Here is a 26,269-nt window from a genome sequence, read left to right as displayed (position 1 = left end):
AGCTGTGGGACTGTGGGAAAGTCCAGGAAGATGGGGCACGGCCCTGGCTTCGTGGGTCCTGTGAAGGTCAAACGGGGTGCCCTGCGAGCTGAAATTTCAGCAGGTCGATTATTGCTGACCTTCCGTTCCCGCCACGGGTCCGGGAGCCACAGCGGCTGCTTCCGTAACGTGAGGGTGATGCGCGAGCACAGTCACGATAGCGGATGGATAAGCGCTTCGTCGGGGCTGACCCACGCGTGCTGTGTGCAGCCGGGTCACTTCTACGAGCCCAGCCCTCTCCCCGCAGCTCCGCGTGCTCCCCCAGATGACCGGCCCTCAGATCTGAATCTGGATCTCGTTCCGGGGGAACCCACGGGGGGTGGGACTTCAGTGTCTGCTTCTTGTGGGCCAAGGAGCCACTGGCATGACATGACCCGAAACGCCTACCAGGGTCCGTCTGCCCGGCCTGCCGACTGTGGTGGCGGGCACGAGGGGAGGGAAGTAACGGAACCGGGAGGCCGTTGCTGGTCTGAGGTGACGCTGGCGTGGAAAGGGCGACGACGGGGGCCCAGACGCCCAGGGTCTGGACGCGGTTTGCAGATTTAACGGACTCGGGCGGGGGCTGGATGTGGGGTGAGGGAAGGAGAGGTGGAGGGTGGCCCAAGCACCTGGTGGCGGGCGTCCCGGGTGGGGCAAGGCGCCCCTGGAATTAGACGTCCCGATGCGGGCGGGTGGCTATTTGCCTGTGGCCTGGGCAGGATTCGGGCACCGGCACGGCGTTTCTCTTTGCTGCCTCCGCCGCTCCGTGCCCACCGCCCCAGTAGTTCTGAGAGGGCACACGGGGAGCTCCGCGCGTACAGGGATGTGAGCAGCGGCAGGCGTGAGGGACTCTGCGAAGACGGCCTCTGCCGGCCCCTTCACTGCTGTGCTGAGCATGAGCGTCCGAGCCCCGGTCCTCCCCGTGTCCGTTTCTAGTCGTGCGTGCTCTCTCTACAGGCGGATGAGCCTCCGGTGTTCTGTCAGCATCTTAGCATAGAAACATGTCCAGACAGGAGGAGCACGGCCCACACCTGTGCGAGGGGACCAGGGAAGGTGCCGGGGGACCCCTCACCGTGTGCACCTCGTGGCCACGGCTCACAGACACGCACCCCGTGCGGGCGAGCCAGCACCCCTTTCCAGCAGTTTCCGTCAGCCACAGCACCGCCTGAGGGTCTGGAGCAGCCAGCTGTCTCGAAGGGGGAACACGGGTGTCTGTTACAAACCCCCTTCCTGCGAGTTCTTTCACAAACCGTGGTCCCCGTGGCCTCTGGACGGCCGCGTGATTTCTAGTCCAGGTCGGCCTGTCATTCGTGGTGGGCCCAGTGCACCCGCATGGCTTTCTCGTGATGGCTCCTGTCCCGGCTGCTCCCTGGGCTCGGACAGCCCTTAGCGCCTGTCCCTCAGAGGCTCGTGGGGGGCAGGCTGGGAGGGCGCCTTCCCCCTGGGCAGCCCTCCCTAGCAGCCCACGAACACACCCAGGTCTTAGGCCTTGGAGGCGCCCCCGTGTCACGCTCCGGGAGGTTCTCTGAGGCCCAGTGTTTGAAGAACTCTTGCACAACAGGTGTGTGACAGGCTGGCCCCGCCACAGCCCTTCGCACCCATTGGCCCGCGGCAGCAGAGCAGGGTGGCTGAGATGGGCAGGCTGGCCGTCACCTGGCCGGCCGTCCCCAGGGCAGGTCCTGCAGAGTCTGGGACTCAGGAGAGGACCTCTCACTGGAAGGACAGAGGATCAGGAAGGTGTCAGAGCCCAGAGCTGTGTGGGGCGGGGCAGAAATGGGCCCCGGCATTTGGGGCCAGCAGGAGTCTATCTGCCACTTGGGCAAGAAGCCCCTAGATGGCCGTGTGCAGGTTTGTCATTGACAGATCCTGCTGCTCAGAACCCCAGCCGAGGTCGGCTCTGTGTCCTTACGGCCCGTTTCCTGTCCATCAGCCGTGTTTTCCGCCTGCCAGGGCTCCTTGAAAATGAGCCTGGTGACTGACGCGGCAAGGCTGGTTCCCCCGCCCGTCTGGCCCTGTGGTCCTTGTCCGTGGGAGGCACACGGTGACGTGCGTCAGGCACCTGCTCCACCTGCGGTCAAGGACGGCACCCCTCGGGCAGCCGGCCGACCCACCAGCAGAGCGGGCAGGGGTCAGCTGGACGGCGTGAGGCGACCAGTGATGCTCAGAGCGATGCGGCTTCCCTGCTCGGCACCTGTTTCTCCAGCGTGGGTGTGTCGGCTGCCGTGGATCACCCCACGAGAGGTGAACGGGCCAGAGCCGGTTCCGTTTCCCACGCTCCATCTGGATGTCCGCCGTGCTGCCCCGTGGCGCTGGAGGCTGGCAGAGGAGAGCCTCAAAGGACAGGGGGTGGGTTCGGAGCCAGAGTCCAAGTCCCGATTCCACTTTCCTGTGTTGAGACTGTGGACGGCTCGTTGGGTCTCGTCGAGCCCTGGGTTCCCTCCTTGTCAGGTACAGGCCTGGTGATTATGCTCCGTGGGCTTGCTTTAGCATCAAACGAGGTAGGACGCATTTGGTGGGAGAGGAGATTTAAATTCCAAGGGCCGTGGGGGTTGTTAGCTGCCATTGCTCACCTCGGACGGCTGTTGTGTTTGGGATCAGAAAGACACTGGGCCACTGCATCACGACGCAGCCTCCTTCAGTGAAGGTCTCAGGTGGCCCAGGAGCTGACAGGTGTCGTGGGGTTGAAGGGTAACAACATACCGTGTGTAAGAATGTGGAAGCCTCGTGGCCCAGTGCACGTGGCTCGTGGTTCGTGGCTGTGTGTAAGAATGTGGAAGCCTCGTGGCCTGGTGAGACCCTCGGGTTGTACACGGAGACACGAGAGCTGGGACCTTCCCACGGTGGGGTGGCAGGTGCGTGGGTGGCGTCGCTGTCTGGGCGTCTCCACAGAGGCGAGCCGGCACACGGCTGAGATGCTGGCGATGGGTGGCACCAGGGAAGCCGGGCTGCGGGTGGCGGCCGGAGGCATCAGCACGTCACGGGAAGGAGGCTTGGGAAGGAAGGCGCCCTGCGCTCCGGCACCTTGGCCTGGAGCCCACCCGCGGGGCGCGGTGATGCCTCTTAAACGTGAAGGGTTTGTGCTCGCTCGGCATTTTCTCACGACGGCCAAGCACGAAGAGGCAAATTCCACGTGGAAAGTCTTCCACAAAAGCACTGACACGGTTCCCGCCGGGGTGTAAACTGGTACGTTCAGAAGCCCCAGCAGCCTCACTACGGCACCGGCATCCCCGGCTCAGCCAAAACCGTTCGTGACGGAGCTGATGGCTGCCCTGCTTTAACGGTGGTGACGGGGGTGAGCCTTAGTGTCTGAAGGGTCCCAGTTACGGGCGTTTGTCTGGTTTTATGAGTCTTCTCTGAACCTAGCCGACCCCACCAACAGCTGCTTTCCTGTGTGTGCCGTGTGACTTCCGACGGGAGGGCTGGGAACAGAGATGCCGTCTGCCAGGCTTGTGACGGCCGTGGGGGCCCCGGGCAGAACAGAGCGGCACAGGGACAGTGAGGAAAGCAGCACACGGTGCCTCCCCATTCTACCCGGAGACCTGCCTTCCCGCACTCCTGCTTCTCAGCATTGTCGGCCCGGTGCTCTCCCCTCTCCCTGCAGAGCCCTGCCGGGACCCCTGGCCGCACCCCTGCAGCCCAGTCTGCCTCCCCCGTCTCGTCTTCAAGCCCACGTCCTGGATCTTCTCTGGCTATTCGGGAAGAGGTTAGAGGGCAGTGCGGTCGGCTCCTTGGAGCTTTCACCCCCCAGCACCCGCCTGTCCCTGCCCCCTGCCCTGTGCCCCTGCCTCGCCGCTTCCCCAGAGTTGGCCAGCCACGGCCCGCGGCCACACAGGCCTTCTGGCCCTCAATGCCATCACCGTTCGTACCTTGTCAGTGGCTGCCAAGCCTGACGTGCTTACCGTGGCTTTTTACGGAGAACATTGGCTGACCCCAGAGGTCCGGGACAGTGGTTCTCAAAGCACGATCCCCAGGGCAACACTGCCAGCGTGGCTGGGAACTTGTTAACAAATCACCCCTGCGCTCTGGCGTGGGGCCCAGCTGCCAGGGTGAGACCCGCCCGCCAGGCGTGGCTGGTGGCAGTGACGTCTGGGAGCCCCTGACCGCTCTGTCCTTGAAGATAGAGCCAGGTTGTCCCCGTCTTTAGACCCCACCACTGAACTTGGTGCCTTGCCCGTGGCAGGAGCTCAATCAGCGTTTGGGTTTGATACGAACAACGAACGTGAAGCAAAAAGAACTGTGAGGCGTTTGAAATACGTTTCCCCTGTTTCATGAGACGCCCTGAATGCAGGAGTCTTCTCTGAAAAGCGTGTCTATGGCATTTTCATTTGCGTGGAGATAAGACTTCACCCTGACTCTACCCCACACCCCTGGGAATACGCCCCCTGTCTCCCTCCAACTTAGGATCCTGTCTAGGACAACGACTGCTCGCCCCGTGACGCTCGAGCGTGTGCTGAGCAAGGACAGCCTCAGGATCCAAGGTTCTGCTGCTCGCTGGCCGGCACTCAGCTTCCGCTGCGGGCCCCGCCGTCGCCAGCCTGCCCCAGGGGTCTGCTCGGTCCCGAACCATGTCTGGACGGGCAGGCGCCTCCAGGAGGGGCGGCCACGCGAGGCTGGGACAACCCAAGGGACCTGCGGCCTAAAGTAAGGTGAACCCGCACATCTTCCCAAGAGAAGACGCCCAGTGCTGGAGAGGCGGGAGATGTGTGAAGGCGCCCCCACAGGGAGAAGCCCTACGTCGGGTTCCGGCCCCCCGACGCCCCCCCCCCACCCCCGAGTGGGGATGGAGCCTCCAGTAGAGGCTTCTCTCCCTCCTGGAGCCAGGAACCCGGCCCCTTGTGGAAGAGAGCTTGAAGAGAGTCTGTGTTCGATCCCAGACCTTTCTGCTCACCTGACTGCTGGCCAGACAGGCGGTTCTCAGAGAGGGTAAACGGAAGCACAACTCGGTGTCAGAAGGGACTTTGGGCACATAAGTAACCTGGGGCCCCACGGTGAGACATCGGGGCATAGAGCAGGCTTTTCCCAGGAAACTGTTGTACCTGCTGTTCCACACGTTATACCTGCTGTTCCGTGCATTATACCTGCTGTTCTGTTCCATGTGTTATACTTGCTGTTCCACGTGTTATAGCTGCTGTTCTGTGCATTATAACTGCTATTCCACACGTTGCACCTGCTGTTCCACGCATTCACCATATTCTCTCTCTTGAGGAGCATGTTCAAGGGGCGAATCTCCTGTGATTTTCTTAGTCCGAAGGAGTACAGAGGGACAGTAACATTCTCATGCTCCAGGGTAATTTCTATTCTAAATGTGCAATTTATCATCATTTAATAGAAGTCAGATTTCTTTTATCTGTAATTAAATCTACAGTGTGTTAGTTTTTGGAGGCCCTTGTGGACTTTTGACTTTATTCTAAATGCACGAGTCGCAGAGTTCCCGGCATCAGTGTGGGGAATGGTTCCACTTCCTATACGCTCTCTGTGCAAATGTGAGAGCACCCTTGACATGGCTCATGGGCTGTGCGGTGGCCGTAACCCTCCCTCCGGCCCCCGGCACAGCCCGGTCTGGCTCTCGTCCTGGCCGGCCCCACGGCTGTCCGCCTCCGTGCCTCTTCCGTGCTTACCTGAGACGCGCCCTTCGCTTTCGGGCAGCTGGTGCTGGAGGCCCGCATGCCGAGGGCCGGTTCGCGTCGTCCCCGCAGACTCTCCGAGGTGGCCTCCGTCCGCGCCAGTCCTCGGTAGGCCTATGCGGGGCTCCGCTGGGACCTCGTGCCCTCGGTTCCGCGACGAAGACATGTGTTCAGGGAGGACACGGCTGATTCGGATGCTCCTCTGAGCCTCTCGGCCGGAAAACCCCGTCCTGGCTTCTGGGGCCCGAGGCCAGGACAAAGGTTGGTGCCCCGTGGAGCTGTTAGGACCTCCTGTGCTCCCCTCTTCACCCCTACGCCGCGGGCCCCCTTGTTCGTGTCTCCCACCCAGAGGACGTGTTAGGTGGTGTCGTTCGCGTCACGCCGTGTCCCGCGTCCCGCGTCCCGTCGCATCACGTCACGTGGTTTTGTGCCACACCGTGTTGTCTCGCATCACGTGTCCTTCTCAACGCCCGCTCTTTGCCGGGCTGAGTCTGCGTCCCGAATCCCTCAGAAGCAGGAGGTGCACGGTGGCTGCTCTGTGCCGCCGTCCGGACTCCGTGCCCCCCGCCGTCCCAGGGACGCCAGACAACCTGACGTGCGTGTGACGCGGGCGTGTGTACGCGGGGCGGGTGGACGCCCTGCCGACGACGCTCGGGGGACGGTGTGATCGAGCCGGCGGTCCACCTGCTCGTCAGGAGAGGCGACCGTTGCGTTCCTGTCCCTACAAGCAGCACGTCCCCAGTGGACGACCTTCGGGAAGCCACTCAGATCGAGAACTTCAGATTACAGAGAAGAAGACGGGGACACTGAAAAAGTACAGGGTTGTTCCAGGAGAGATGGAACCATTGGCATCCTTCCGATGCAGCGGGTCGGTGGCTCTCTCCGTGTACACAACTCTGGGCAGATGGCGCTCTCTCTGTGTAGACAGCTCTCTCTGTGTAGATAGCAGTCTCTCTGTGTAGACAGCTCTCTGTGTAGACGGCTCCCTCTCTGCGTGGACAGCTCTCTCTGTCTGTAGACAGAACTCTCTGTGCAGACAGCACTCTGTCTATGTAGACAGCTCTCTCCCTGTGTAGACAGCTGTCTCTCTGTGTGGACGGCACGCTCTCAAATGCTTTGCAGACAGAAGTGTGGTAGTTGTCCGTCCCGGGATGGTCCTGGAAGCAGCAGTGAACGTGAGTTGCTCATCCTGTCCCCAGGTCCTCTCGAACCTCCAGACCACCTCCAGAAGGTGCTGTCTCCTTCCTCTCCCGGAGCACGGGGGTGCGGGACGGCACGCCTGCCTCGGGGGCACGTGTCCTGAGCAGGAGCGCGCACTGCACACACCGTCCTCTTTAGTTCCGCATGTGCCCTCGCCCTGTGTGTGTGGGGGATGTCGCGAGGGGTGAGAACCCCAACCACCGGACGGCTGCTGGGCTCAGGCACTCTTGGGGTGCAGGGGAGCGTGGGGAGGCTTGACAGGCGTAGGCTGGCACCTGCTGCTTGTCCCCAAGCCCCCGGAGGCTGGAGGCAGAGGCCCTTTGTTTGTGGTCCCGCGGCTCCCCCAGCCTGCAGCCACAATTCCTCTCCGGGACCTTGTCGTCCCACTGAGGAACCTGCTTTACCGGCAGCCGCCCCAGAGGCTCCACCCTCTCCAGGCTAGTTTGGGTTGAGCGAGGTTAAAGCCAGTTCGCTCTGTGTACCTGGCTATCTTCTAGTGGACTGTGCAGAATTAGCCCCGTGTTCTTGCCTGCTTGTTCCGTAGGAGGGTTCACACTGTCCCTGGAGGCGGGGGCCTGTTTGCCTCCGGCCAGCGTGCACGGATGTTTGTAGGGCCGCCGTCACAGGGAGATGTGGCCCGTCAGTGGGCCAGAAGCAGGATAGAACCTGAGAAAATGCAGATCGCGGGCTCCGAGACACAGCGGCTGCTCCCAAGGGCCCCGTGCGCCACGCTCCATGGGGAGGTGGACTGTGGCCCACAGGAGTCCACGCAGACTGTTCCTGAGCACCCACTGAGGCCGGCTAGTGGAGAACGGCGGGTAGAGCAGGGTCGGGTTTGCATGTAACGCCCCGAAGGGTCTGCCCAGCGTCTCCTCCTGAACAGAGCAGTGAGTATGCATGTGTGGGGATGTGTGTGCAGGTGTATGTGGTGTGTAAGTGCCTGTAGTAATGTGTGCAGGCATGTGTGTGTGCAGTTGTGTGCTATGTATATGCACATGCTATGTGTATGTGTGTGGTGTGTGATATGTGTAGGTGTGCAAGTGTGTGGTGTGTGTGTGTGACATTGTAAGTGTGTGTAGCTGTGTACCTGTGTGTGATATGTGTGAGCGTGCAGGTGTGTGGCGTGTGTGAGCGAGTCCGTGTGCATGACATGCATAAGTGTGCAGGTGCCAGAGTGCATAGGTGTGCACATGCATGTGATATGTGCGGAGGATGTGGGTGTGCAGGTGTGTGATATGTGTAGGTGTGCAGGTGTGTGCAGGTGTATACGCGTGTGGTGTGTGTCTGTCCGAGGTCACACGACAGCCCCTCTATAGGTAGGTGGGTGGGATGGGTTTTACTGTCACGACCTGGGGTCCGCCCGTGTGGCATCTCCGGGAACCCCACCTTCCCGTGTGACAGGGGGCGGCTCCCCTCCCTCCAAGGGCGAGGCTGCCCCTGAGCTCGCTCCTGTGCTGGGCTCGTTCCTGGAAGCTGGTGCGGGGCCCGCACATCCACGGCTCGGCCAGGGGCTGGAGCTCGGTGAGCTCCAGCTTCCTCGGGGAAAGAGGTGGGACGGTGCTGTGTGTTTCCGAGCCCACTGCAGCCTCACGAGTGCCACAGCCTGGTTTTCTGGCACTTTCTTTGGTCGAAAAAGCGGTGTCGGCCTCTTCCCCGCGAGCAGCCAGGACTGCGTGATCCGTTGTCCACACTCAAGAGTGGCTCCCGTGACTTCTGACTCTGACACCTCAACAGATTAACAGCCTTCCCACCCGGACTCCGTACGGGGCCGCCCCCGCCCTGCACCGGGCGCTGGTAAGGAGGGAGCCCTTGTGACCACGCGCGGTGGCTGGTAACACGGCCACCTCCCTCCTCCACTGCCTCTGGGTTCACGGCCACACGGTGTTGGAAACGCCCCAGACATGGGCTCCTGAGTGTTCACACTATGGCACTGGCAGCCACGGAGCGGTCTGCTCTCTCCTCTGAGTGGCTTTGGCCTGGAGAGGATTTGCTTCACGGCCACCCCTCTGCTGGGCATTCCCATGTGGCGCCGCCATGGGACATGCGGCGGCAGCTGGTGGACGGGAGACTCGGCCCGAATGGGAGCCGTGGCAGAGGCAGGCTGGGAGTGGCTCTTGTCGAGCGCGTGGAGAGCTGTTCTTGGCTTCCTCCGCGTGGGCGTAGCCCCCGCCTTGTTCCCCAGTGTCCTGGCCGCTCGCGCGTCAGTAATGGCAGAGGTGGGTGCACGTCTGTAAATGGAGCCACTGGCCCGGTTTGATCCTTTAATTTGGGACGCGGCTGTGATCAGGCTGGGCGACAAGGATGGCGGCCCTGTCTCGGAGCTGAAGAGAGCTCCGGTCGGTTCATCCCATGGAGGCTGAGCGGTCCCCTGCTGGTGTCGGGAACATCACGTCGACAGCGAGCCAGGAAGCGGCGTGGCTTGTAAACGCCGAGGCCGAGAGCACCGTGTGGCCGACACGCCTTCCCTTCTCCACGAGGCGGACGCAGCCTTTCATGCTGTTTGTCGTTCACCGTGTCAGGAACGTCCCCGAGCCCTGCGCTCAGATGCGGGTGAGGCCGGTGCCCGTTGTAGGTAGGAAGCAGCCCCGAATACACGTCCGGGTACCAGCCTGTGTCTGGAGGCAGGGCCTCTGTGATGTCATCAGGCTAAGAGGAGGCCACGCTGGCTGGGGTGGGTGCCCCGTGAGGACAGAGACGTGGGGGGTCGGCAGAGCAGGGCAAGGCCGGCCGGCAGACACCAGACGCAGGGAGGACCCTCTGCTGGAGCCCGCGCTCGCGCACCCGGGTTCTGGAGTCCGGCCTCCGGAGCCGGGACGGTGCGCGTCCGCCGTGTGGAGCCGTGCCGGCTGCAGTGCTGGTCGAGACGTTTACGGGGCGCCACCGCCACTTTCTAGAGCCGCACAGTCCACCTAAGCCAGTGACATAAGGCCGCCCGAAGCGCCGTTAGCCCGCGGCCCGGGGTGCGTCCCCTCTCCGGGAACCGCCCCGCGTTGGCCCAGTGGTTGTCCACGAGGTGCGGGGGCCGGCGGCGCAGGAGGGGGAGACGGCGACGGGGCTTCGGGATGAAGGCTTTCTGCTTAGAGCAGGCACCGCGGCCGAGGAGCCCGTTTGGGTTCGGACGAGGCCGGCGGGCCCGGGGAGCCTCAGGCCGTGCTCGGGACTCACCGAAGACCCGCCAGTTTGCCCAGGGCCGCTCTGATGCCGGCCATTCTCAGCCCTGGGGTTCACGACTGTCAGTTACAGGAGCGCTCACGGGCGCGTGTGACTCGGCAGTGACCCACGTGGGCAGGAACTCTTGCCCCGCGTCGCACACTCAGAGGCACCGCGCCTGGGCCGGCCGGGCGTCATTCTCGGGCAGCAGGACTGGGACGGGGCGCCACGCCCAGCTGCTCCAGCCCAGGGGACTGCCATGTGCAGTTAGCTTCCTTATCCTGCCCTATTTCTAGCATCATCCTGCACAAAAGTCTGGAGAAAGAAAAAGGGGTGAACCCCGTGGCTGGCTGCTCCGTGTCGAGCAGGGAGCCTGCCCCAGTTACCACATGTGGGATGAGCAGGAAAACCGTCCCGGTCATCTGTGTCTTGTGGCCCGGCGTGACGCAGGCGATGGGACGCGTGCGAGTCGCACGAAGAGGGAGGCCAGAGCCGGCCTGTGATCTCGGCAAGTGACAGCCGCTCTGGGCTGCGGGGTGAGTGGGAAGCCTGCCACCTGGAGGTGTGAGAAGTGAGCCAACGAGGAGGTAGGGGCCTCGGCGTGAAGCCTGACAACAGTGAGAACGTGGAACCCCGGCCGTGGTCACCCTCCCCGTCCTCCTGGGCCCCACCCGGCCCTGCAGCAAATGTTTACTGAGCTCCCGCTTGGGGCAGATGCTGCGTGAGCTGTAGGGAACCTGCCCTCGTGGGGCTCAGTGTCAGGGAAGGGACAGTCTGTGGACGAGAAGGAGGTGCGCACGCACGTCTGATGACACAGCGGCGCGTGAATACGAGGAGGGCGGGGCGGGCCTGGATCCAGACGGGAGAGGTTGCACGCACTGCCCGCATCTGCCCACATCACAGAGACCTCGCACGCGGGGAGGGGCTCACGCACTCAGGCCCAGCCAGCTGCACCCGCAGCGTGGCTGAGGGAGAAGGAGAGGAGGACTGTGACCATTTCTTGTTTTTATCCTCAGTTAGCAGTTGGGATTGCAAACGTTGGGGGGGGGGCGTGCGGTGGCTCCTGGGCCCACAGGCACCGTCGGGACAGGATGGGAGGGGACGGGATGGGAGGGGACGGACCGGCTGAGCCCACGGCCATGCTGCCGCAGAGGGAAGACCCATGGAGGCTGCAGCCTGTCGGGCCACTGCGATCGTCCGCGGCTTGTGTTTCTGCGGTTTACAATCTTTAGGGACACGTCACGGCAGACAAGGGTGCACTTACTGCCTGTTGAGGACCGTGGTTTGGCAAAGGCTTCTAATCCCCGAGTCTTTCGGAGACACGCTCTTTCTGACTTTCGTGTGCGTCGGGCAAGTGTCCCGTGGCTTCACTCAGGGAGACAGTGGCCTGTGAATAATTACAGGAGCAGCTCCACGGTGATGCAGAGGGTGTGAACAGAGCGACCACGGCCGGCTGAGTTCTCAATTCTGTTGAATTGGTTGGGCAGGCACACCGGAAGGGCTCTTCGAGGTAGAAATGAGGCGGACAGGGCTCAACCAAGGGAAGTAAATGTTGCTGGAAGAGTCAGAGAGCAGAAGTCTGTCTGGCAGAGCCCTTGTGCTGTACTTAGTTTTGGGAGAACTGATCTGAGACTCGGCTCCTGAGGGTTAGTTGTAAATGTCCCCCAGCTGATCGCCGTGACCCTTAAGAGGGTTTTGACGGCTGGCCCAGCCCTGGGCACAGGGCAAAAGTGACTCCTACCCAGAGTGACTCCTACCAAGTGGTTTTTCCAAGACCTCTGTGCGGCTCACGGGGGAGGACGGAACAAGTGCCTGTTCCCGGTGACCCTGCGAGGTCCTGCCGACGAGGCAGGCTGGCCCCGGCTGGCCCCGTCGTGGTGAGACAGACATCGCGCCATGGCACGCACAAGTGCTGGCTGTTAGGCCGTGACGGCCATATGTACAGAGCGTCTGTCAGGGACAGAGATCCACCCGAGTCCGGTGGAGGGTCACACTCCTCCTGGTTGCCATCAGCGGTTTGAAGGAGCTGATGTCAGCTGTGAGAGGGAGGCCGGCGGTCCAGCCGGGGCGGGCGTGGGCGAGCGTCGCGGCTGTATGGGGGTGAGGGAGGGCCGGGCTGGCGGGGGCCGTCCAGCCCCAGAGCAAAAGCAGACGGGGGCGGAGAAACCAGGGAGAAGTGAGCCTTGAGCCAGGGAGAGGTGCTGGCATGCGGGACTTAGAGCAGCAAACACAGGCGGGAGGTGACACGGGTGGGATTCGGTGATGGATGGGAGGGAGGACAGGGCAGCGAGCTAAACGTGAGGGACGAACGGCTGCCAGACCCCAGCTTCGTCAACGCGGAGTCCAGGAAGCAAAGATGCACCCATCGCGGGCGGAGAGGGGACAGGGCCGTGGTATCCACAGAAGGGACAGAGGTTGTGGAGCCTGGTGCCTCCAGGTGGACACAGCAGATGGTCCGGGAGGTGCGGAGCCCGGCCCCGCGGCCTGGCCTGATCTGGAGCCTCTCCCCCCGGCCATGTGAAGGCGTGCTGAACGTTCGAGGGATGGATCCCACATCCTGGAAAACACCGTTAGCCTCTGGACCGCGCTCACCAGCCAATGAAGGTCTGGTTGTGTTTGCGCCATCCCTCCCTTCCGTCACCTCCCTGGAGTGGGTGACACGGTCCCTCGGGCGGCGCCATTTCCGAGCTGGCACCTGCCTAGGGGAGACCCGGCAGGGACGCCCCGCGAGCAACTGCCACGTCGACCCTCACGGCCACCCCGCCCCACAGGGGCGCTCACGGCCAGCCGAATCGGAAAGGAGTCTCACAGGGCTCCACGCGCTCTGGGGTCTCTGTGAACCCCCCTCAGCAGGCTGCAGCTCTACCCAGGTGAGTGGGGGGGGCCTGTGTGCAGCTTTCCGGAACATGCCTGCTACGTTTGAGTGCTTTTCTCTTCGACGTTAAACAGATTTAATCCCTTTAACACTTCACGATAAGACACACTGAGAACACTTGTTTTCCGTTTTGTCATAATACTCATCCCTCTGAAGAACCCCCCGGATCTGGTGTCAGAGCCACAGTCGGTCTTGGACATGTTTCCTTTCCTCTGTTCTAAATGATGCGTTTTCGCCTTTTCTGTACCATTTCCGCCCTGACCGAACGGCTGAGATTCCACAGCACAGCTGCACAGAGAGGAGACGCAGAGGCCTCGCCGTCCCCGTGCCGCAAGTGAACGTGGACGTGGCTGACACGGCCCCGCTGATCCCGGGGGCACTTGTCTCTCAGCTGCTCGCGGGCACCGGCCCGGCGTGAGCTTCTCCAGAGCCTGCTTGGGATTAAGCCTGTTTGACGGCCTGGTGCTCCTGAGATTTCTTCACAGGGAGCACACGTCTCCCCTGCCATGAACCCCTTTCTGGGTTCGTTTAAGGGACATCACTTTCACTGAGCTCGCTGGTGGTTGAGAGGGTGTCGCTCCCCGTGAGACGATGACAAAGGAGTGGAGCTGTTTGGAACAGGAGGCGCGTCGCTTAGGGCGCCGAGGAGCACGTATGGGTAGGGTCAGCCGGAGCCCAGGGTTGTGGGGGGTGGGGGGGGGCGGTGAGGCCGGCGGGCGCCTGGAACGGGCAGATGGAAAGGTGCGGGCAGAGCCCCAGAGGCGGGTGCGTCTCAGACCTTCTCCGCCCACGCCCTCTGTCCTGGCCGGCGGCAGCCTGGGGTAGTGTGGCCTCGAGGAGACGTGGTGGCTGACCGTCAGCCAGCCGTGCTCCTGTGGCTCTCCAGGAGGCTCCCGCGTGCAGCAAAGGAGTGACAGTGCTCACCCCGTGATGACAGAGACCCAGCGCGTCCCACAGGAGGTGTGTCCTGTGGTGAATGGCCGAACCAGACTTCGTATCGCTCGTTACTTAAAAAATTTCCCCCAAATCACCCACAGAACCCATGGTCACTGCTTTTAGAGGAATCCGGTGAGGCTCTCCATCAACATTCACAACCCAGCTTTCATCCTTGGGATCTCGCTCCCTTCTGAAAAGAATGTCAGGAACCGGCGAACAAGTGGATAGGACATCAAAGGAGATCACTTATGATAAGAAAATGTTATGCATAATAAACATTAGCACATGTTTAGCAAAAAAAATTTCCTCTCGTAGAAGTCATTCCCATGTTAATTTAATCCTGCTGTCTAAGATAATATAATCTCTTTGAAACAGTCTCGACTGCAGTGCCCAGGGACCTCTCCTGGATCCGAGGCCGAATTTCCATCACCTGATGAGCTCATCTGATGCGACAGCCTTGGATGCAGACGGGGAGCCTCCTGTCAATAGCTTTTCGTCAGAGACAAAGGGAGGCGAATGTCCATATTCATCCCCTCCCCTCACGCATCACGCATGAGGCACAGCAGCTCTCGGTTTTCCTCGGTCTCTACCTGGTCATCACCGCAAATTTCAACTTCAGCTTTTGTGTCTCGAGCTGGCTGTGCCTGCAGAGCTGTTTACGGACGCCTGGCGGCCTTGTCTATCTGTTTGAGTTCAGCGTGTTTTGACATGTAAATTTACATGAGGCATATTTAATCAGTCACAATGATATGCTAATTGGATTCATCTGGGAACTGAATAAAACGCACATTTGAAGAAAAATGGAGTGCACTTATTACCAGCTGAGACACTTTGTAATCAGGACTGTGCATCATCGAAACGCAGAAAGATAAAGAGGCCAGGTACTTGGTAGGGCAACATGAGGGCCCTGATTCAGGTGAGCTTTTCCAGCTTCCCAGACACGTGCGCGTGCGCACACACACGCACGCACGCGCACGGCTCTCCCTGTGAGTCGCTCCTGCAACGGGCCTGTCGTTGTTCTCCTCGGTGCTGACACGCGAGAACCTTTGGGGCACCTCGGGTGCCTGGGGGGCTCCGTCAGTTGAGCGGCCGACTTCGGCTCAGGTCACGGTCTCACGGTCCGTGGGTTCGAGCCCCGCGTCGGGCTCTGTGCTGACGGCTCGGAGCCTGGAGCCTGCTTGGGATCCTCCGTCTCCCTTTGTCTCCACCCTTTCCTCACTCGTTCTCCCCTGCTTTCTCAAAATAACAAATAAACATTTTTTTAAAAAAAGAACTCACAGAGCACCTCACACCAGACCAGTTGGTAAATCCATTATGGGTGTGTGAGCATGTGTGAGCGTGTGCAAGCATGTGAGCACAAGTGAGCATGTATGTGAGCGTTCATAAGTGTGTATGTGAGTGGGTAAGTGTGCAAGCACATGTGAATGCAGCCACGTGCAAATGTGAGCATGGATGTGAACATGAGTGTGTACATCAGTGTTTATAAGTTTGTGAACGAGTGTATGCAAACGTGTGAGCGTGTTCGAGTGTGCAACATGTGTAAGTGCATGAGAGCCTGGTGTGTGCATGCAAGCATGTGAGGGTGCAGGTAGGTGTGAGTGTGAGCGTGGTGTGAATGCATATGGATGAGTATACAGAGGTGTATGCGAGTGTGTGCCAGTGTGGAGGTGTGCTAAGTTGTGTGAGCATGTGTGTAGGCATGTTTGAGTGTGCAAGCACTGTGTGTGGCTCTGCAGGCATTGAGAGTGCAGGCGTGAGTGTGAGCATGGTGTGATTGTGTTTGAGTGTGTGTAGGAGTGTGAGCGTGTGTGCGAGCACAATCAAATGTGCATATGTGTGTGAGTGTGCAAGCCCACGCCTCACCTTCATCCCTGGAGTCAGAAACCAGCGAAGGGAAGCGAGTGCCCCAGGGCATCTGGACCCGTGGCATGGCTCCGGGAGCACCCACCGGTGGGGGCACAGCGTCTGTGGGTTCTTTACCTCCTGTCATTACACACCTGCTCACCAGTGTCGGGCACGTGGCACGGGCAGTGTGCTTTCTGTGTCTGGTGTGCGGGGGGGTGGACTTTTGGAAATCCAGTGGGCTTCTCTGCACGAAGCCGCGGGTGTGAGCGGTGGGTCTCGTGCAGCTTCGCGGAGACAGGGTTGGCCAGCCTCCGACATTGCCGGTGTCTTCCTGTGTGCGCTGAGAGGCTCAGGGACGGATGCACTTCTCTCCCTGGTAGGGGGTCACGTGGGGAGCAGGGGACGAGAGCGGCAAGACCGTGGGAGAGAGAGGACCGTGACGGGTCCTACCAGTCCTGCCCTCGGGGGGGGGGCGGCGGTCACAGGGCACCTGATGGCAGGGCCACCTGCGCCTGAGGAAAGCCAGGAGCCCAGGCGCAGAGCGCGTGGCCCGTGGGTCTTGGATAAGCCTGGAGACAGGCGTCAGGAGTTCTCTCGTGACTGTACCTGGTGCACAGACCCACACGTGTCTGTGAATGACCAGAGGTGGCCGGCTTGAGGCGGGTGTCACGTCGACCTGAGCTCATCTCTGCTGGGCAGGCTGGAGTTCACGGAGCTGAGGAGGTGTTAGAGAAAATCGCGTCCACAAGTACTTACGACGCATGACTTAGTAGAGGTTTTGTTCTATAAATTATAGCTTTCTTTGATCTTAAGAGAATACAGAAATAAAAGCACAGTTGTTTTCAAAACAAACAACCCATGAAAGTGTGCACTCATTGAATGGTTGTGCTCCTTCCAAAGTAATTCTGTCGACCGTGTTTGAAACAGCAACCTTTCTCAGGCCATTTAAGTAGTTTGGCTTGAACGGATCTTTGCAGAAATTTGCTGGTTTTGTGAGTCGGGGCGCTCACTGCTCTGCATGTGCTTTATTTTTGGCCCAATGAGACGGGATGGTTAACAGTGGTGCCTGGACCACTTTCCTCTGCTTTAGCTCCCCCTGGCACCAAAGGTAACCGCATGGTGATTACTGAGCACCGAGAGTCTCCCAGGCAGCGATCTTCGACGTGTGCAGAGGGGTCAGCCCCGAGCTGTGCAGTGGGTGCCCTGAAGTGGGCCGAGCTCCCCAGGGAGCTGCAGGGCCGGCGGAAGGTCCAGGCGAGTCTAGAGGAGCAAGTGAGGAGACGGGGCAGGAGAAGGCAGGGTGACGGCGGCTTCTGCCGAGAGTGGTCCGGAGTCGTCAGCAAAGGCAGCATGGACGTCCACCACTGGGGAGACGGGAGATGGCGGACGGTGGCCGGAGGGGCCAGGCAGACGGTGAGGCGGGGCAGCTCCACTCCTCTGGAGGAGGGGAGGCCTTTCGACGGGAGGCGGGTTCGCTGGTGGGACCCGAGCCCTGGAAACGGAGGTGTGAGCAGTGCCGTGGCTCCGGAGACCCGAGTTTCGACGTTCACTTCCTCCTCCAGCCATTGGTAGCATGGTGACGAGGACATGACCCCCAATTCGTGCTGTGCCCCGAGAAATGGAGGAGCCATCGCCCGGCCACATTGAAGTCCAGGAACTCAGCCTCAGCGGGATGGGGGTGCCAGTGGCGGCGGGGATGTGGCACTTATGTCACAGTGAAGTGACGCTTGCGTCACTGCGGTGTGACCACTGTGCCTAAAACTGAACCATTCGGGTCTGCAGAGCCCAGTCACACTGCCTTGCCATTGGGAGAACTTTATTCTGAGAAAACAGCCGCTCACACCCGTGGCTTTGTCCAGAGGAAGGTGGCACGTGTGGCCTGAGAGGAGACTATTCTGATGCCACAGAGCTGGAAAGGTACCATGTCCCCCAGCTTTCTGTTAGGGATGCACACAAACAGGAGTGTCAAAAGAACGGTACCTAACCGTACGCATGTGTGTATGTGTGCTTGTGTACCTGTGTGTATGCGTCCACGTGACCGCGTGTGCGTGCACGCTTGTGTACATACGTGTGACCGTGTGTGTGCACACATGTCCATAAACGTGAGCATGTGTGTCTGTGCCTAGGAACAAGTGTGCGCACATGTGTGTAGGCCTGCATGTGTGTGTGCCCACGTACATGTGCATACACATGCTCATGGTGTTATATTCTCTAGATACACGTTTCGAGAAGAAAACGCCCTCACGAGAAACGTGTACACACCACCTTGGCTGCCCTCCGTGGCCGCCTGTTTTCTCTGTCCCTTCCACTGCCCAGTCCTGGCATCCGCTCGTAGGTGACAAGGGTCTGCCTCACCGGGGTCCTGTCTGTGCACAGCACCTCCACTCTGGGTCGCCCTGCACAGCCCCAGCCTGTCTTTCTGAGATGCCACTAGGGTCAAGAACGTCTGAGTCCCGCTGCTCCTGAGCCTTGGCTCCCTCCGTCCCCAGGCACCAGTTACGCCCTCCCTCGCCGCCTGGTGCCCACACATGGGACGCTGCCAGCCCTTCTCTGAGGTCTGGGATGACGCCTCAGCCCTTTCTTGGAGTTACTGCAATATGTTCTGGACATTGCCATGTGTGTCCCTCATTTCCTCCTGGATCAAAGGCCCTCTGGGAGGGAGAGGAGACTAACCACTTGGCTTGCGCTGCTAACAAACGTGGTGCCGGGGCTCCCGCTCAGGCCCGTCCGGCTCCGGTGGCCATGATGCTCCATGGTAGGCCCTGTCTTCAGGGATTGCGTTCCTCTGCGTGTTCCTCGGAGGAGGCGTCCGAGTGCGCAAGGTGCACTGTGAATGGGGTAGGCGCGCAACAAACACTGGGGACGGGCGAATTCACGTGAGGCAGGAATGGACCTGGAGGCTCCGTGCAGCTGGGGGACAGCAGACCTCCCCTCCGTGTCAGCGACTCACCTCCCTTGTTAGTCGTCCGCCTATCTGCCCCCTACTGATCTGGAAGGATTAAGGTTAAATTAAAACTGAACACGTGATAGATTTAGACAGACTTCTTGGCAAGCTGGTGCCAAGCTGGTGCTACGGGCTAACACACTAGGAGCGGGGAGAGGGCTCAGCTCGTATGTGACAGCAGAAATGCACTCCCCCGTTCCCCATGTGTCGATTTAGGAAGTGTGCTCTGAGACACAGGAGCATCTCGACACGTGCTCCCTGTGCCGGCGCTCCGGCCCCTCCTGAGGTGTGGGCCGTGCTCCCTCGGCGTGGACCGGGCTCCCTGTGTGTGGGCCATGCTCTCTCTGTGCCTGTGCTCTGGCCCCTTCCGAGCTGTGTGTCGTGCTCCCTCTGCGTGGGCCGTGCTCCCTCTGCACCCGTGTCTGGCCCCTCCCTCTGTGTGGGCCGTACTCCCTCTGCGTGGGCCGTGCTCCCTGTGTGTAGGCTGTGCTCCCTCTGTGCCGGTGCTCTGGCCCCTCCCTCTGTGTGGGCCGTGCTCCCTGTGTATGGGCCATGCTCTCCCTCTGTGCCGGTGCTCTGGCCCCTCCCTCTGTGTGGGCTGTGCTCCCTCTGCATGGGCTATGCTTCCTGTGTGTGGGCCGTGCTCCCTCTGTGCCCATGTTCTGGCCCCTCCCAAGATGTGGGCCGTGCTCCCTGCGTATGGGCTGTGCTCCCTCTGTGCCCGTGCTCTGGCCCCTCCCTCTGTGTGGGCCGTGCTCCCTCTGCATGGGCTGTGCTCCCTGTGTGTGGGCCGTGCTCCCTCTGTGCCCGTGTTCTGGCCCCTCCCGAGCTGTGGGTCATGCTCCCTCTGTGTGGGCCGTGCTCCCTCTGTGCCGGTGCTCTGGCCCCTCCCTCTGCGTGGGCCGTGCTCCCTCTGCGTGGGCCGTGCTCCCCCTGCGCCCGTGCTCTGCCCCTCCCGAGGGGTGGGCCGTGATGCTGCATTCTCACTGAGCGTCTGCTGTTGAGAATGGGCTGCATCGGGAGCTCAAAGGTCAACTCTAGGTCAAAGGTCAACTGCAGGTACCTGAGGGGCAGTGTGTTGGGAAAGACCGCGCTGGCAAGTCCAGGATTTTGCATTTTGCTCCTGGGTCTGTCCCTAACCAGCAGTGCAACTATTAGCGAGCTTCTTGTTCTCCTGATTCCTCAGGCTCGAAATGATACGACGGGAAGATTTTACTGCCCAGTCTCTCACATCTGTCCCCTGAACTCAAAGACCCCTAGACACGCTGGCCATGGCCCTCGAGCTGCCTGCACACCCCCCGTCTCTCCTCTGCTGTCCCCTCTGCTTCTCGTATGTGATCACTGACGTGAGGACTGAAGACGCAGGCCGGGGCCCGGCTGCGGGAGCCTGTTGCTTCAAGGGGCACAGAGCTGGATGGTCAGGGTCTTTACCCCCGAGAACGAATCACGGGAAATACGATGAATGTAAACATCTGTCCCATTTACTTTTTCTAATAAAAAAAGTCCCTCTCAGAGCGACCGGCTTTCTGTACCCATCACTGCCTTTGCCAAAAGCAAACTCTGATGCTGCACGTTATATACAAATGTTTTCCAAACAGCCCTCGATGGTTTTCAGCCGAGTCAGATGCCAGGTGTTCAGCTGCACTGTAGCTGGTGTGGTTTTGACAGCCACCCCTGGCCAGTCCCCTGGCCAGCCCCCTCGCCAGCCCCCTCGCCAGCCCCCTGGCCAGCCCCCTGGCCAGTCCCCTCGTCAGCCCCCTGGCCAATTTAGCGGGCGATCCACACGCGGGAGCTCAGCATGGTTTTAACGATAGCTAGCACCTTGTTTGTCTGTGTTACAGGGAACGTTACTTAACAATAACCCAACAGTGATTACTGCTATAAAACTCAGGCGTGTTTTACTGCGAGGTAAAATAGTGTTTTACTCAGCATTTTGGGCCACGTTCATCGTTCAGGATCTTTCCCGGCTATAGTGTTCCTCACGGTGGCTTCCAAGTGCTCCTCTGGAGGCAGCCGGCTGACCCTGGGACACCGGCCCCCCACCCAGCACTCCTTCACGATGGGGCCGCTTCTGCTGGTGCATGCGCAGGGAAAGGCCCCTGCTCTGAGCCCCGCGGAGCTGGCACCCAGAGACCCTCCTTCCCAGCACGATGCCTTCTCCCCTGCGGTGTTCCCAGGGGGCCCGTCTGTGCTCCACCTGTGGTGGCTGTCCTCCCAAGGCCCTGGCGGGTGTCCCTTCTTTGGGACTGCAGATAGTTTAGAGCCGGCCCCAAGTATTCCCTGTTCAGTAGGAACAAGGACATGGGTGGGAATGTTGCTTTTTTTGTGTCTGATTCCTGCAGAGGTGAGGCGTCTGCAGGGATGGAGGGGTGTGAGTCCGACACAGATGAACTAGCGGAAAAGATCGCCCCTTTCTGCTATCGACGGTTCCCTCCTCAGCCCCTCGCCACGGCGCCACGTGGCAATTCTCTCCTGTCACCTGTTACTCACCGAAGGCTGCCAGGGAATCATGTAACTCAGATAAAGTTACTTTAAATTTCCCGATCTTGAGCATCCCACAGGGTTGCTTTGAGAGTTAATTAATTTCATGAAAATAGTGGTGCCACGATGTACTATGAACACGTGAGATGTGCTGCAGGTGCCCAGCGGGTCCCTGCCTGCAGTGCTCTGACCGTGTTCTTCCCTCTCCGCGCCGTGTGCCCCCGCCGTGTCCAGGACCGTGGGCTGCGTGGGTTAGGGGACCCGCGGGTGTTCCGAGTGAGCGACAGTAGGGTCATCCTGCAGGTTTTATGTACCGGTGACACCCTGACCCGGTGACGCGGGCTCACCCCCGCCCATCTGCCAGCAGTGTCCATCCGCCTCCTGGGACGCGGGCTTTCCAAGGCGGTCGTGGGGCCTTCTGGAATCGTCCGCAGTTGCAGGAAGGCTTGCCGGCTCGGGTGCCGTCGGATCTAGGGCAGTTTCGTGGGCAGGTTGGTAAATGTCACGTTCTGCTGCCTGGCAACCGGTCTCTGCTGCGGGTGGCCCAGGAGGCGAGGTCACACCCTTCTTCCCTGGGCTGTGTGTGCCACCCAGACGCTGCCTGTCCTGCGTGGAGTTTGCTGCGGGCGACATGGTTTTGCCGATGAGCGTTTTTGTTGGAAAACTCAGCAACCCTTTAATTTAGGCGACAAGGGTGAAAGTTCTGGTCACGTCCCCAGGCCAAGTGTAGCTGCTCACGTTAGGCGGGACACGTTTGCACCTGGGACCCCCTGAATCAACAAGGAGGAATCTCGTTAGTAAAGATCACAGTCTGGTCTGCACAGGGTATTAGCGCCTTGCATTTGTTCACACGGGTCAGAGGAGAGGTTCCCCCTCACACAGCGTGTGATCTTAGCCCCCTGGGGCCTTGAATTTAACTCTCCTCCTGTCTTCCGTTTCCCTTGACTGCTATAGGATGGCCAGACGATTTGCGTGCCTTCCAGAAACTTCACGGATGTATATGTATTTGTGTGTGTGTAGACATATGGAACTGACAAGTGAGCACAGTGGCGGGATTTCCTTTCAGTGATGATGTCCGACCGTAATATAAATATATTCATAGGTAGTTCATAAAGCCTGTCTTCCAATGCTGTGCCAGCCACCAATCTGAGCGCCAGGACTCTCCTCCCCGGCACACCGACAGCGGGTGTCCGTCAGCACGGCCCGAGGTCTGCAGGGAACCGTGGACCTGTAGCGGCCTGTTGTCCGTGTTTTCACTGAGGAGGCAGGAGCGGCCTTCAGGGACTGACCGAGGCAGCATGTAGTCGACAGTGCAGGGGTGAGGCAGTGAAGGGCCGTGGCGTAGGTGGAAATATTGTGTCCTTATGTTCGGGATTATTTCCAGCATGGGAATCTTTCATTTCTTTCCGCCGTTGTCATTCCTGCCTGGACTGCCACACGGACGGCGTAGTCATAACCGTGGCCCTGGCTTACCTGAGCTCGCACCCTCGTGAGGCGTGTTTTGCTTTGCTTTGTGGCTTATCACTAACCAGAACTCGCCACTCAGCAGGAGTGCCGGACCGAGTTGACCACGTGGCGTGGGGTTTCTTTCTCAGCCCCGTGTCTCCCTCCCTGGCTTCTTTGTGCCACGGTTTGGAAATCCACGCGGTCACGTCTCTGGATGCGGAGAACCTGGGTGCTCTGGCGACGGTGCCTCCTGGCTGCGTGCTGTTGCCGGCAGGGGAGCGTCATAGCTGCGTGCCCCTCAGGGTCTCTTGGTGTCCCTAATTACATCTTTCCCTACAGACATCTCGCTTTCAACGTCGATCTTGAAGGCCTAATACAGATGCTGTCTATACACAAAGCACTCAAGACTGTGAGATTAGTGGGAGCTCTGCAAGATACACGAGTTAGTACGGGAGACGTGGCTTGAAGCAAGACAGTCTTTTCAAACACAGGCTTCGTCATTCGTGTGAGGGGAGCGCTACGGGAAGAGGCAGCATGGCTGCAGCAGTTAGCGAAGACGGACAGCTGACCTTACAGGATCCAGACCCACATAACTTAGTGCCTTTTTCCTGAACCTAAATACTCACATATATATCCCTTTGGCCATAGGTTTTGCAACAGAATAAATATTGACTCTGTGTAGTTTTCGATTGTTCATGTATGTTAATGGTATTGAGAACTACTTGGGGGGGGGGAGTCAATTTTTATACAGGTAGTATATCTTTATTCTTATTTTTAACTTCCTTTAATAACAAATAGGTCTGTTTCAATGACCTCAGCTTTTCTGCTGTCCCTGAAACATTCCCAGCAAGCTCCCCACTCCTCTACCCCCACCCTGCCCCAGGGCCTTTGTACTGCTCTTCCCAAAGCTTGGAATGCTTCTCCTTGGACATTTGTGTAGCTTTTCTATAGATCCGATTCTCACCTATATTGTTTTCCTTCTCTCTGAAGAGCTTCTTTTCACATTTCTTTCAAGGCAGACCAACTGTTGACAGAGTCCTTCATTTTTTGTTTATCTGTACAAGTATTTCTCCTTTCTTGTGAAGGATAATTTCACTGGATATGTAACTGCTAGGTTGGTGTGTGTCTTTTCTTTTACACCTTAAATATTTAATTTCATTCTCTTCTTGCTTGTGTGGTTTCTGAAAAAGTAAATGGAGGTCTGCCTTTGTTTTTCAGTAGGTTAGGAGCTTTTCCCTTTGACTTGGTCAAGATATTCTCTTTGTCTTTGATTTTCTGCAGTTTGAATATGAGATGCCATAGTATAGATGCTGGGGTGGGTTTATACTGATCGGTGCTCTCTGAGCTTCCTGGATCTGCGGTTTAGTGTCTGTCATTGGTTTTGAAATTTCTCAGCTGTTACTATTTGAAATATTTCTTCTGTCCCTTTCGTTGTTCTCCTTGTGGCGGGCTCGCTGCACGTACGGCCGCCTCTCATAGCCTGTCCTACCCTCCATGGGCGTTCTGCTCCGTCTGGGTCACTTTTCCTCTCTGTGCAAGGCAGCTTTAGGAGTTTCTGTGGACGTACCTTCAAGGTCCCTGGCTCTCCCATCAACCACGCCTGGGTTTGCCCTTGAGTGCGTCAAAGGTGTTCATCGTTTCTGCTACAGTGTTTTTGATTTCTAGCATTTAAAAAATTCTTTCTTCGATTTTCCGTCTCTGTGCTTACATGACTCGTTGTTGCTACAGGTTGTCCACTTTTTCCAGTAGAGCTCTTAGGGCATTAATCACAGTTATTTTAAATTTCTGGTCCAATAGTTCCAAAATCTCTGCCATATCTGAGTCTGATTCTGATGTTTTCTTTGTCTCTTCAGACTGGTAGCATGCCTTGTACCTTTTGTTTAAAGCCAGACGTGATATTCCAGACAAAATAATGGGTCAGTGGGCCTCTGGCACGAGGCTCGTGTCTACCTGGCTGTGAGTCGGGCTGTTTGCTGTGCGCTTGGCCATAGATGTCAGAGGCTGGAGTCCCCTCCGGTGTCCTTGCTTTGTTTCCTGTTTTCTTCGGGGTTCCCTAGAGAGTTTAAAAATAAGGTCTGAGCTGTGCGGCTCTAGCAGCCGTAATTCCCCATTATTATACAGAAGGGTGATTGACGTGGAGGGAGGGGAAGTTTTGTGGTCCTGTGATCAGGTCTCAGTCTTCTGGTGACCAGTGCGCCTAGGTTGTGACTTCACGTGTGCTTCTCAGCCTCTCTTCTCCGCTGGATGAGGCAGGCGGGCTGGAGTGGAGCACGTGTGTATAGCATTTATGATGCTATAAATGAGAAGATATATTTGTATTTATAAGATGTTATAAGCGTTACATATTTGTATATAAACACCATAAGTTTGTATGTAAATGCTACATATTACGTATAGTATAAGATTTTATTGTATAATGTATGGTATTATATTTGAATATTCTTTGTCAGTAAGCTATGTATGTTACAAAAATAAAGATACAGCTTATCTTTTATCTTTGTATACGATATCTTTTACTGCACAGAATTTTTTAGAAGTTAATCTTATCAAATTGATCGATATTTTCCTTACAGTTCGGGCTTTTTGGATCTCCATCATGGTATCTTTCTCTACAGTGATGTCACAAAAATATTCGCCAGTATTCTTTTCTAGAATTTCAGTCTTTAATCTGTCTGGGGTTTTTTTTTGCTGTCGTTGTAAGATGGAATGTTATCTCTTTCTACTTAGTCAACTGTCCTGGCACCTTTTATGGGATGGTTTAAATATCCTCTCTTCCTCCAACCTATGACATCATATCTGTTCTGTGATGTCACATCTCTTGTACACCCCAGTCCCACGTGGAGGTGTCGGTCTTCCTAACTTCTCAGTTCTACTCCATTGCTTGTATTTGTCAGGCTTTCCAATACCACGCTTCTCAAGTTCATAAAGAAGACAGGCGAGATTTTATTTATTTTTTTACTTATTTATTTAAATTCAGGTTAGTTAGCATACAGTTAGGGTTCGTGTCAGGAGTAGAACCCAGTGGTTCATCTCTTACACACAACAACACCCAGTGCTCATCCCAGCCCGTGCCCCCCTTCATGCCCATCGCCCATCTAGCCCATCCCCCCACCCCCACCTCCCCTCCAGCAGGCCTCAGTGTGCTCTCCGTATTTAAGAGGCTTTGATGTTTGCGTCCCTGTTTTTATCTTATTTTTCCTTCCCTTCCCCTGTATTCATCCTTTGTGTTTCTTAAATTCCACATAAGACTGAAATCATATGATGTTTATCTTTCTCTGCCTCACTTATTTTGATAGGTTAGATTTTTTAAACTGGAATTCTATTTGTTATATAACTTAGTTTGGACAGAGCTGGCATATGTACAGTATTGGGTTTCCCATCCACTACATGGTATAGTTAGTTTTTTATTACTACTTATTTAGTTATTCCTTTGTCGTCCAATGACGTTTATTATTTTTATAGAAAATTCTTAAAATATTTCGTTAAAATTTTTGAAGCACTGTAACATGGGAATGCACTATTTTTTTAATTAATTTCTAGTTATTTAAAAATGCCAAATTAATTCGGTACAATAATTATGGAAGACAGTATGGATGCTCTTCAAGATTTTAAAAACAGAGTTACTATATGATCCAGCCAATCCCACTTCTGGGTATTTATCCAAAAGAAACAAAACCCCCATGTTGAGGAGACAGCTCACCTCCGTGTTCATCACAGCAGTATTTACAACAGCCAAGACATGGAAGCAAC

At 57.9% G+C, this 26,269-nt stretch overlaps 1 protein-coding gene across 5 annotated transcripts in view; it reads left to right on the top strand.

Moving 5' to 3' along the window:
- Positions 1-26,269, top strand: part of PTPRN2 (protein tyrosine phosphatase receptor type N2) — an 805,581-nt gene that overhangs the window by 376,921 nt on the left and 402,391 nt on the right. The window lies entirely within an intron of this gene.

Source organism: Prionailurus bengalensis, chromosome A2 (genome assembly GCF_016509475.1).
Source record: "Prionailurus bengalensis isolate Pbe53 chromosome A2, Fcat_Pben_1.1_paternal_pri, whole genome shotgun sequence".
Taxonomy (NCBI): Eukaryota; Metazoa; Chordata; class Mammalia; order Carnivora; family Felidae; genus Prionailurus; species Prionailurus bengalensis.
The sequence above is the reverse complement of the archived record's forward strand: the minus strand, read 5'-3'. Positions and strand labels throughout refer to the sequence as shown.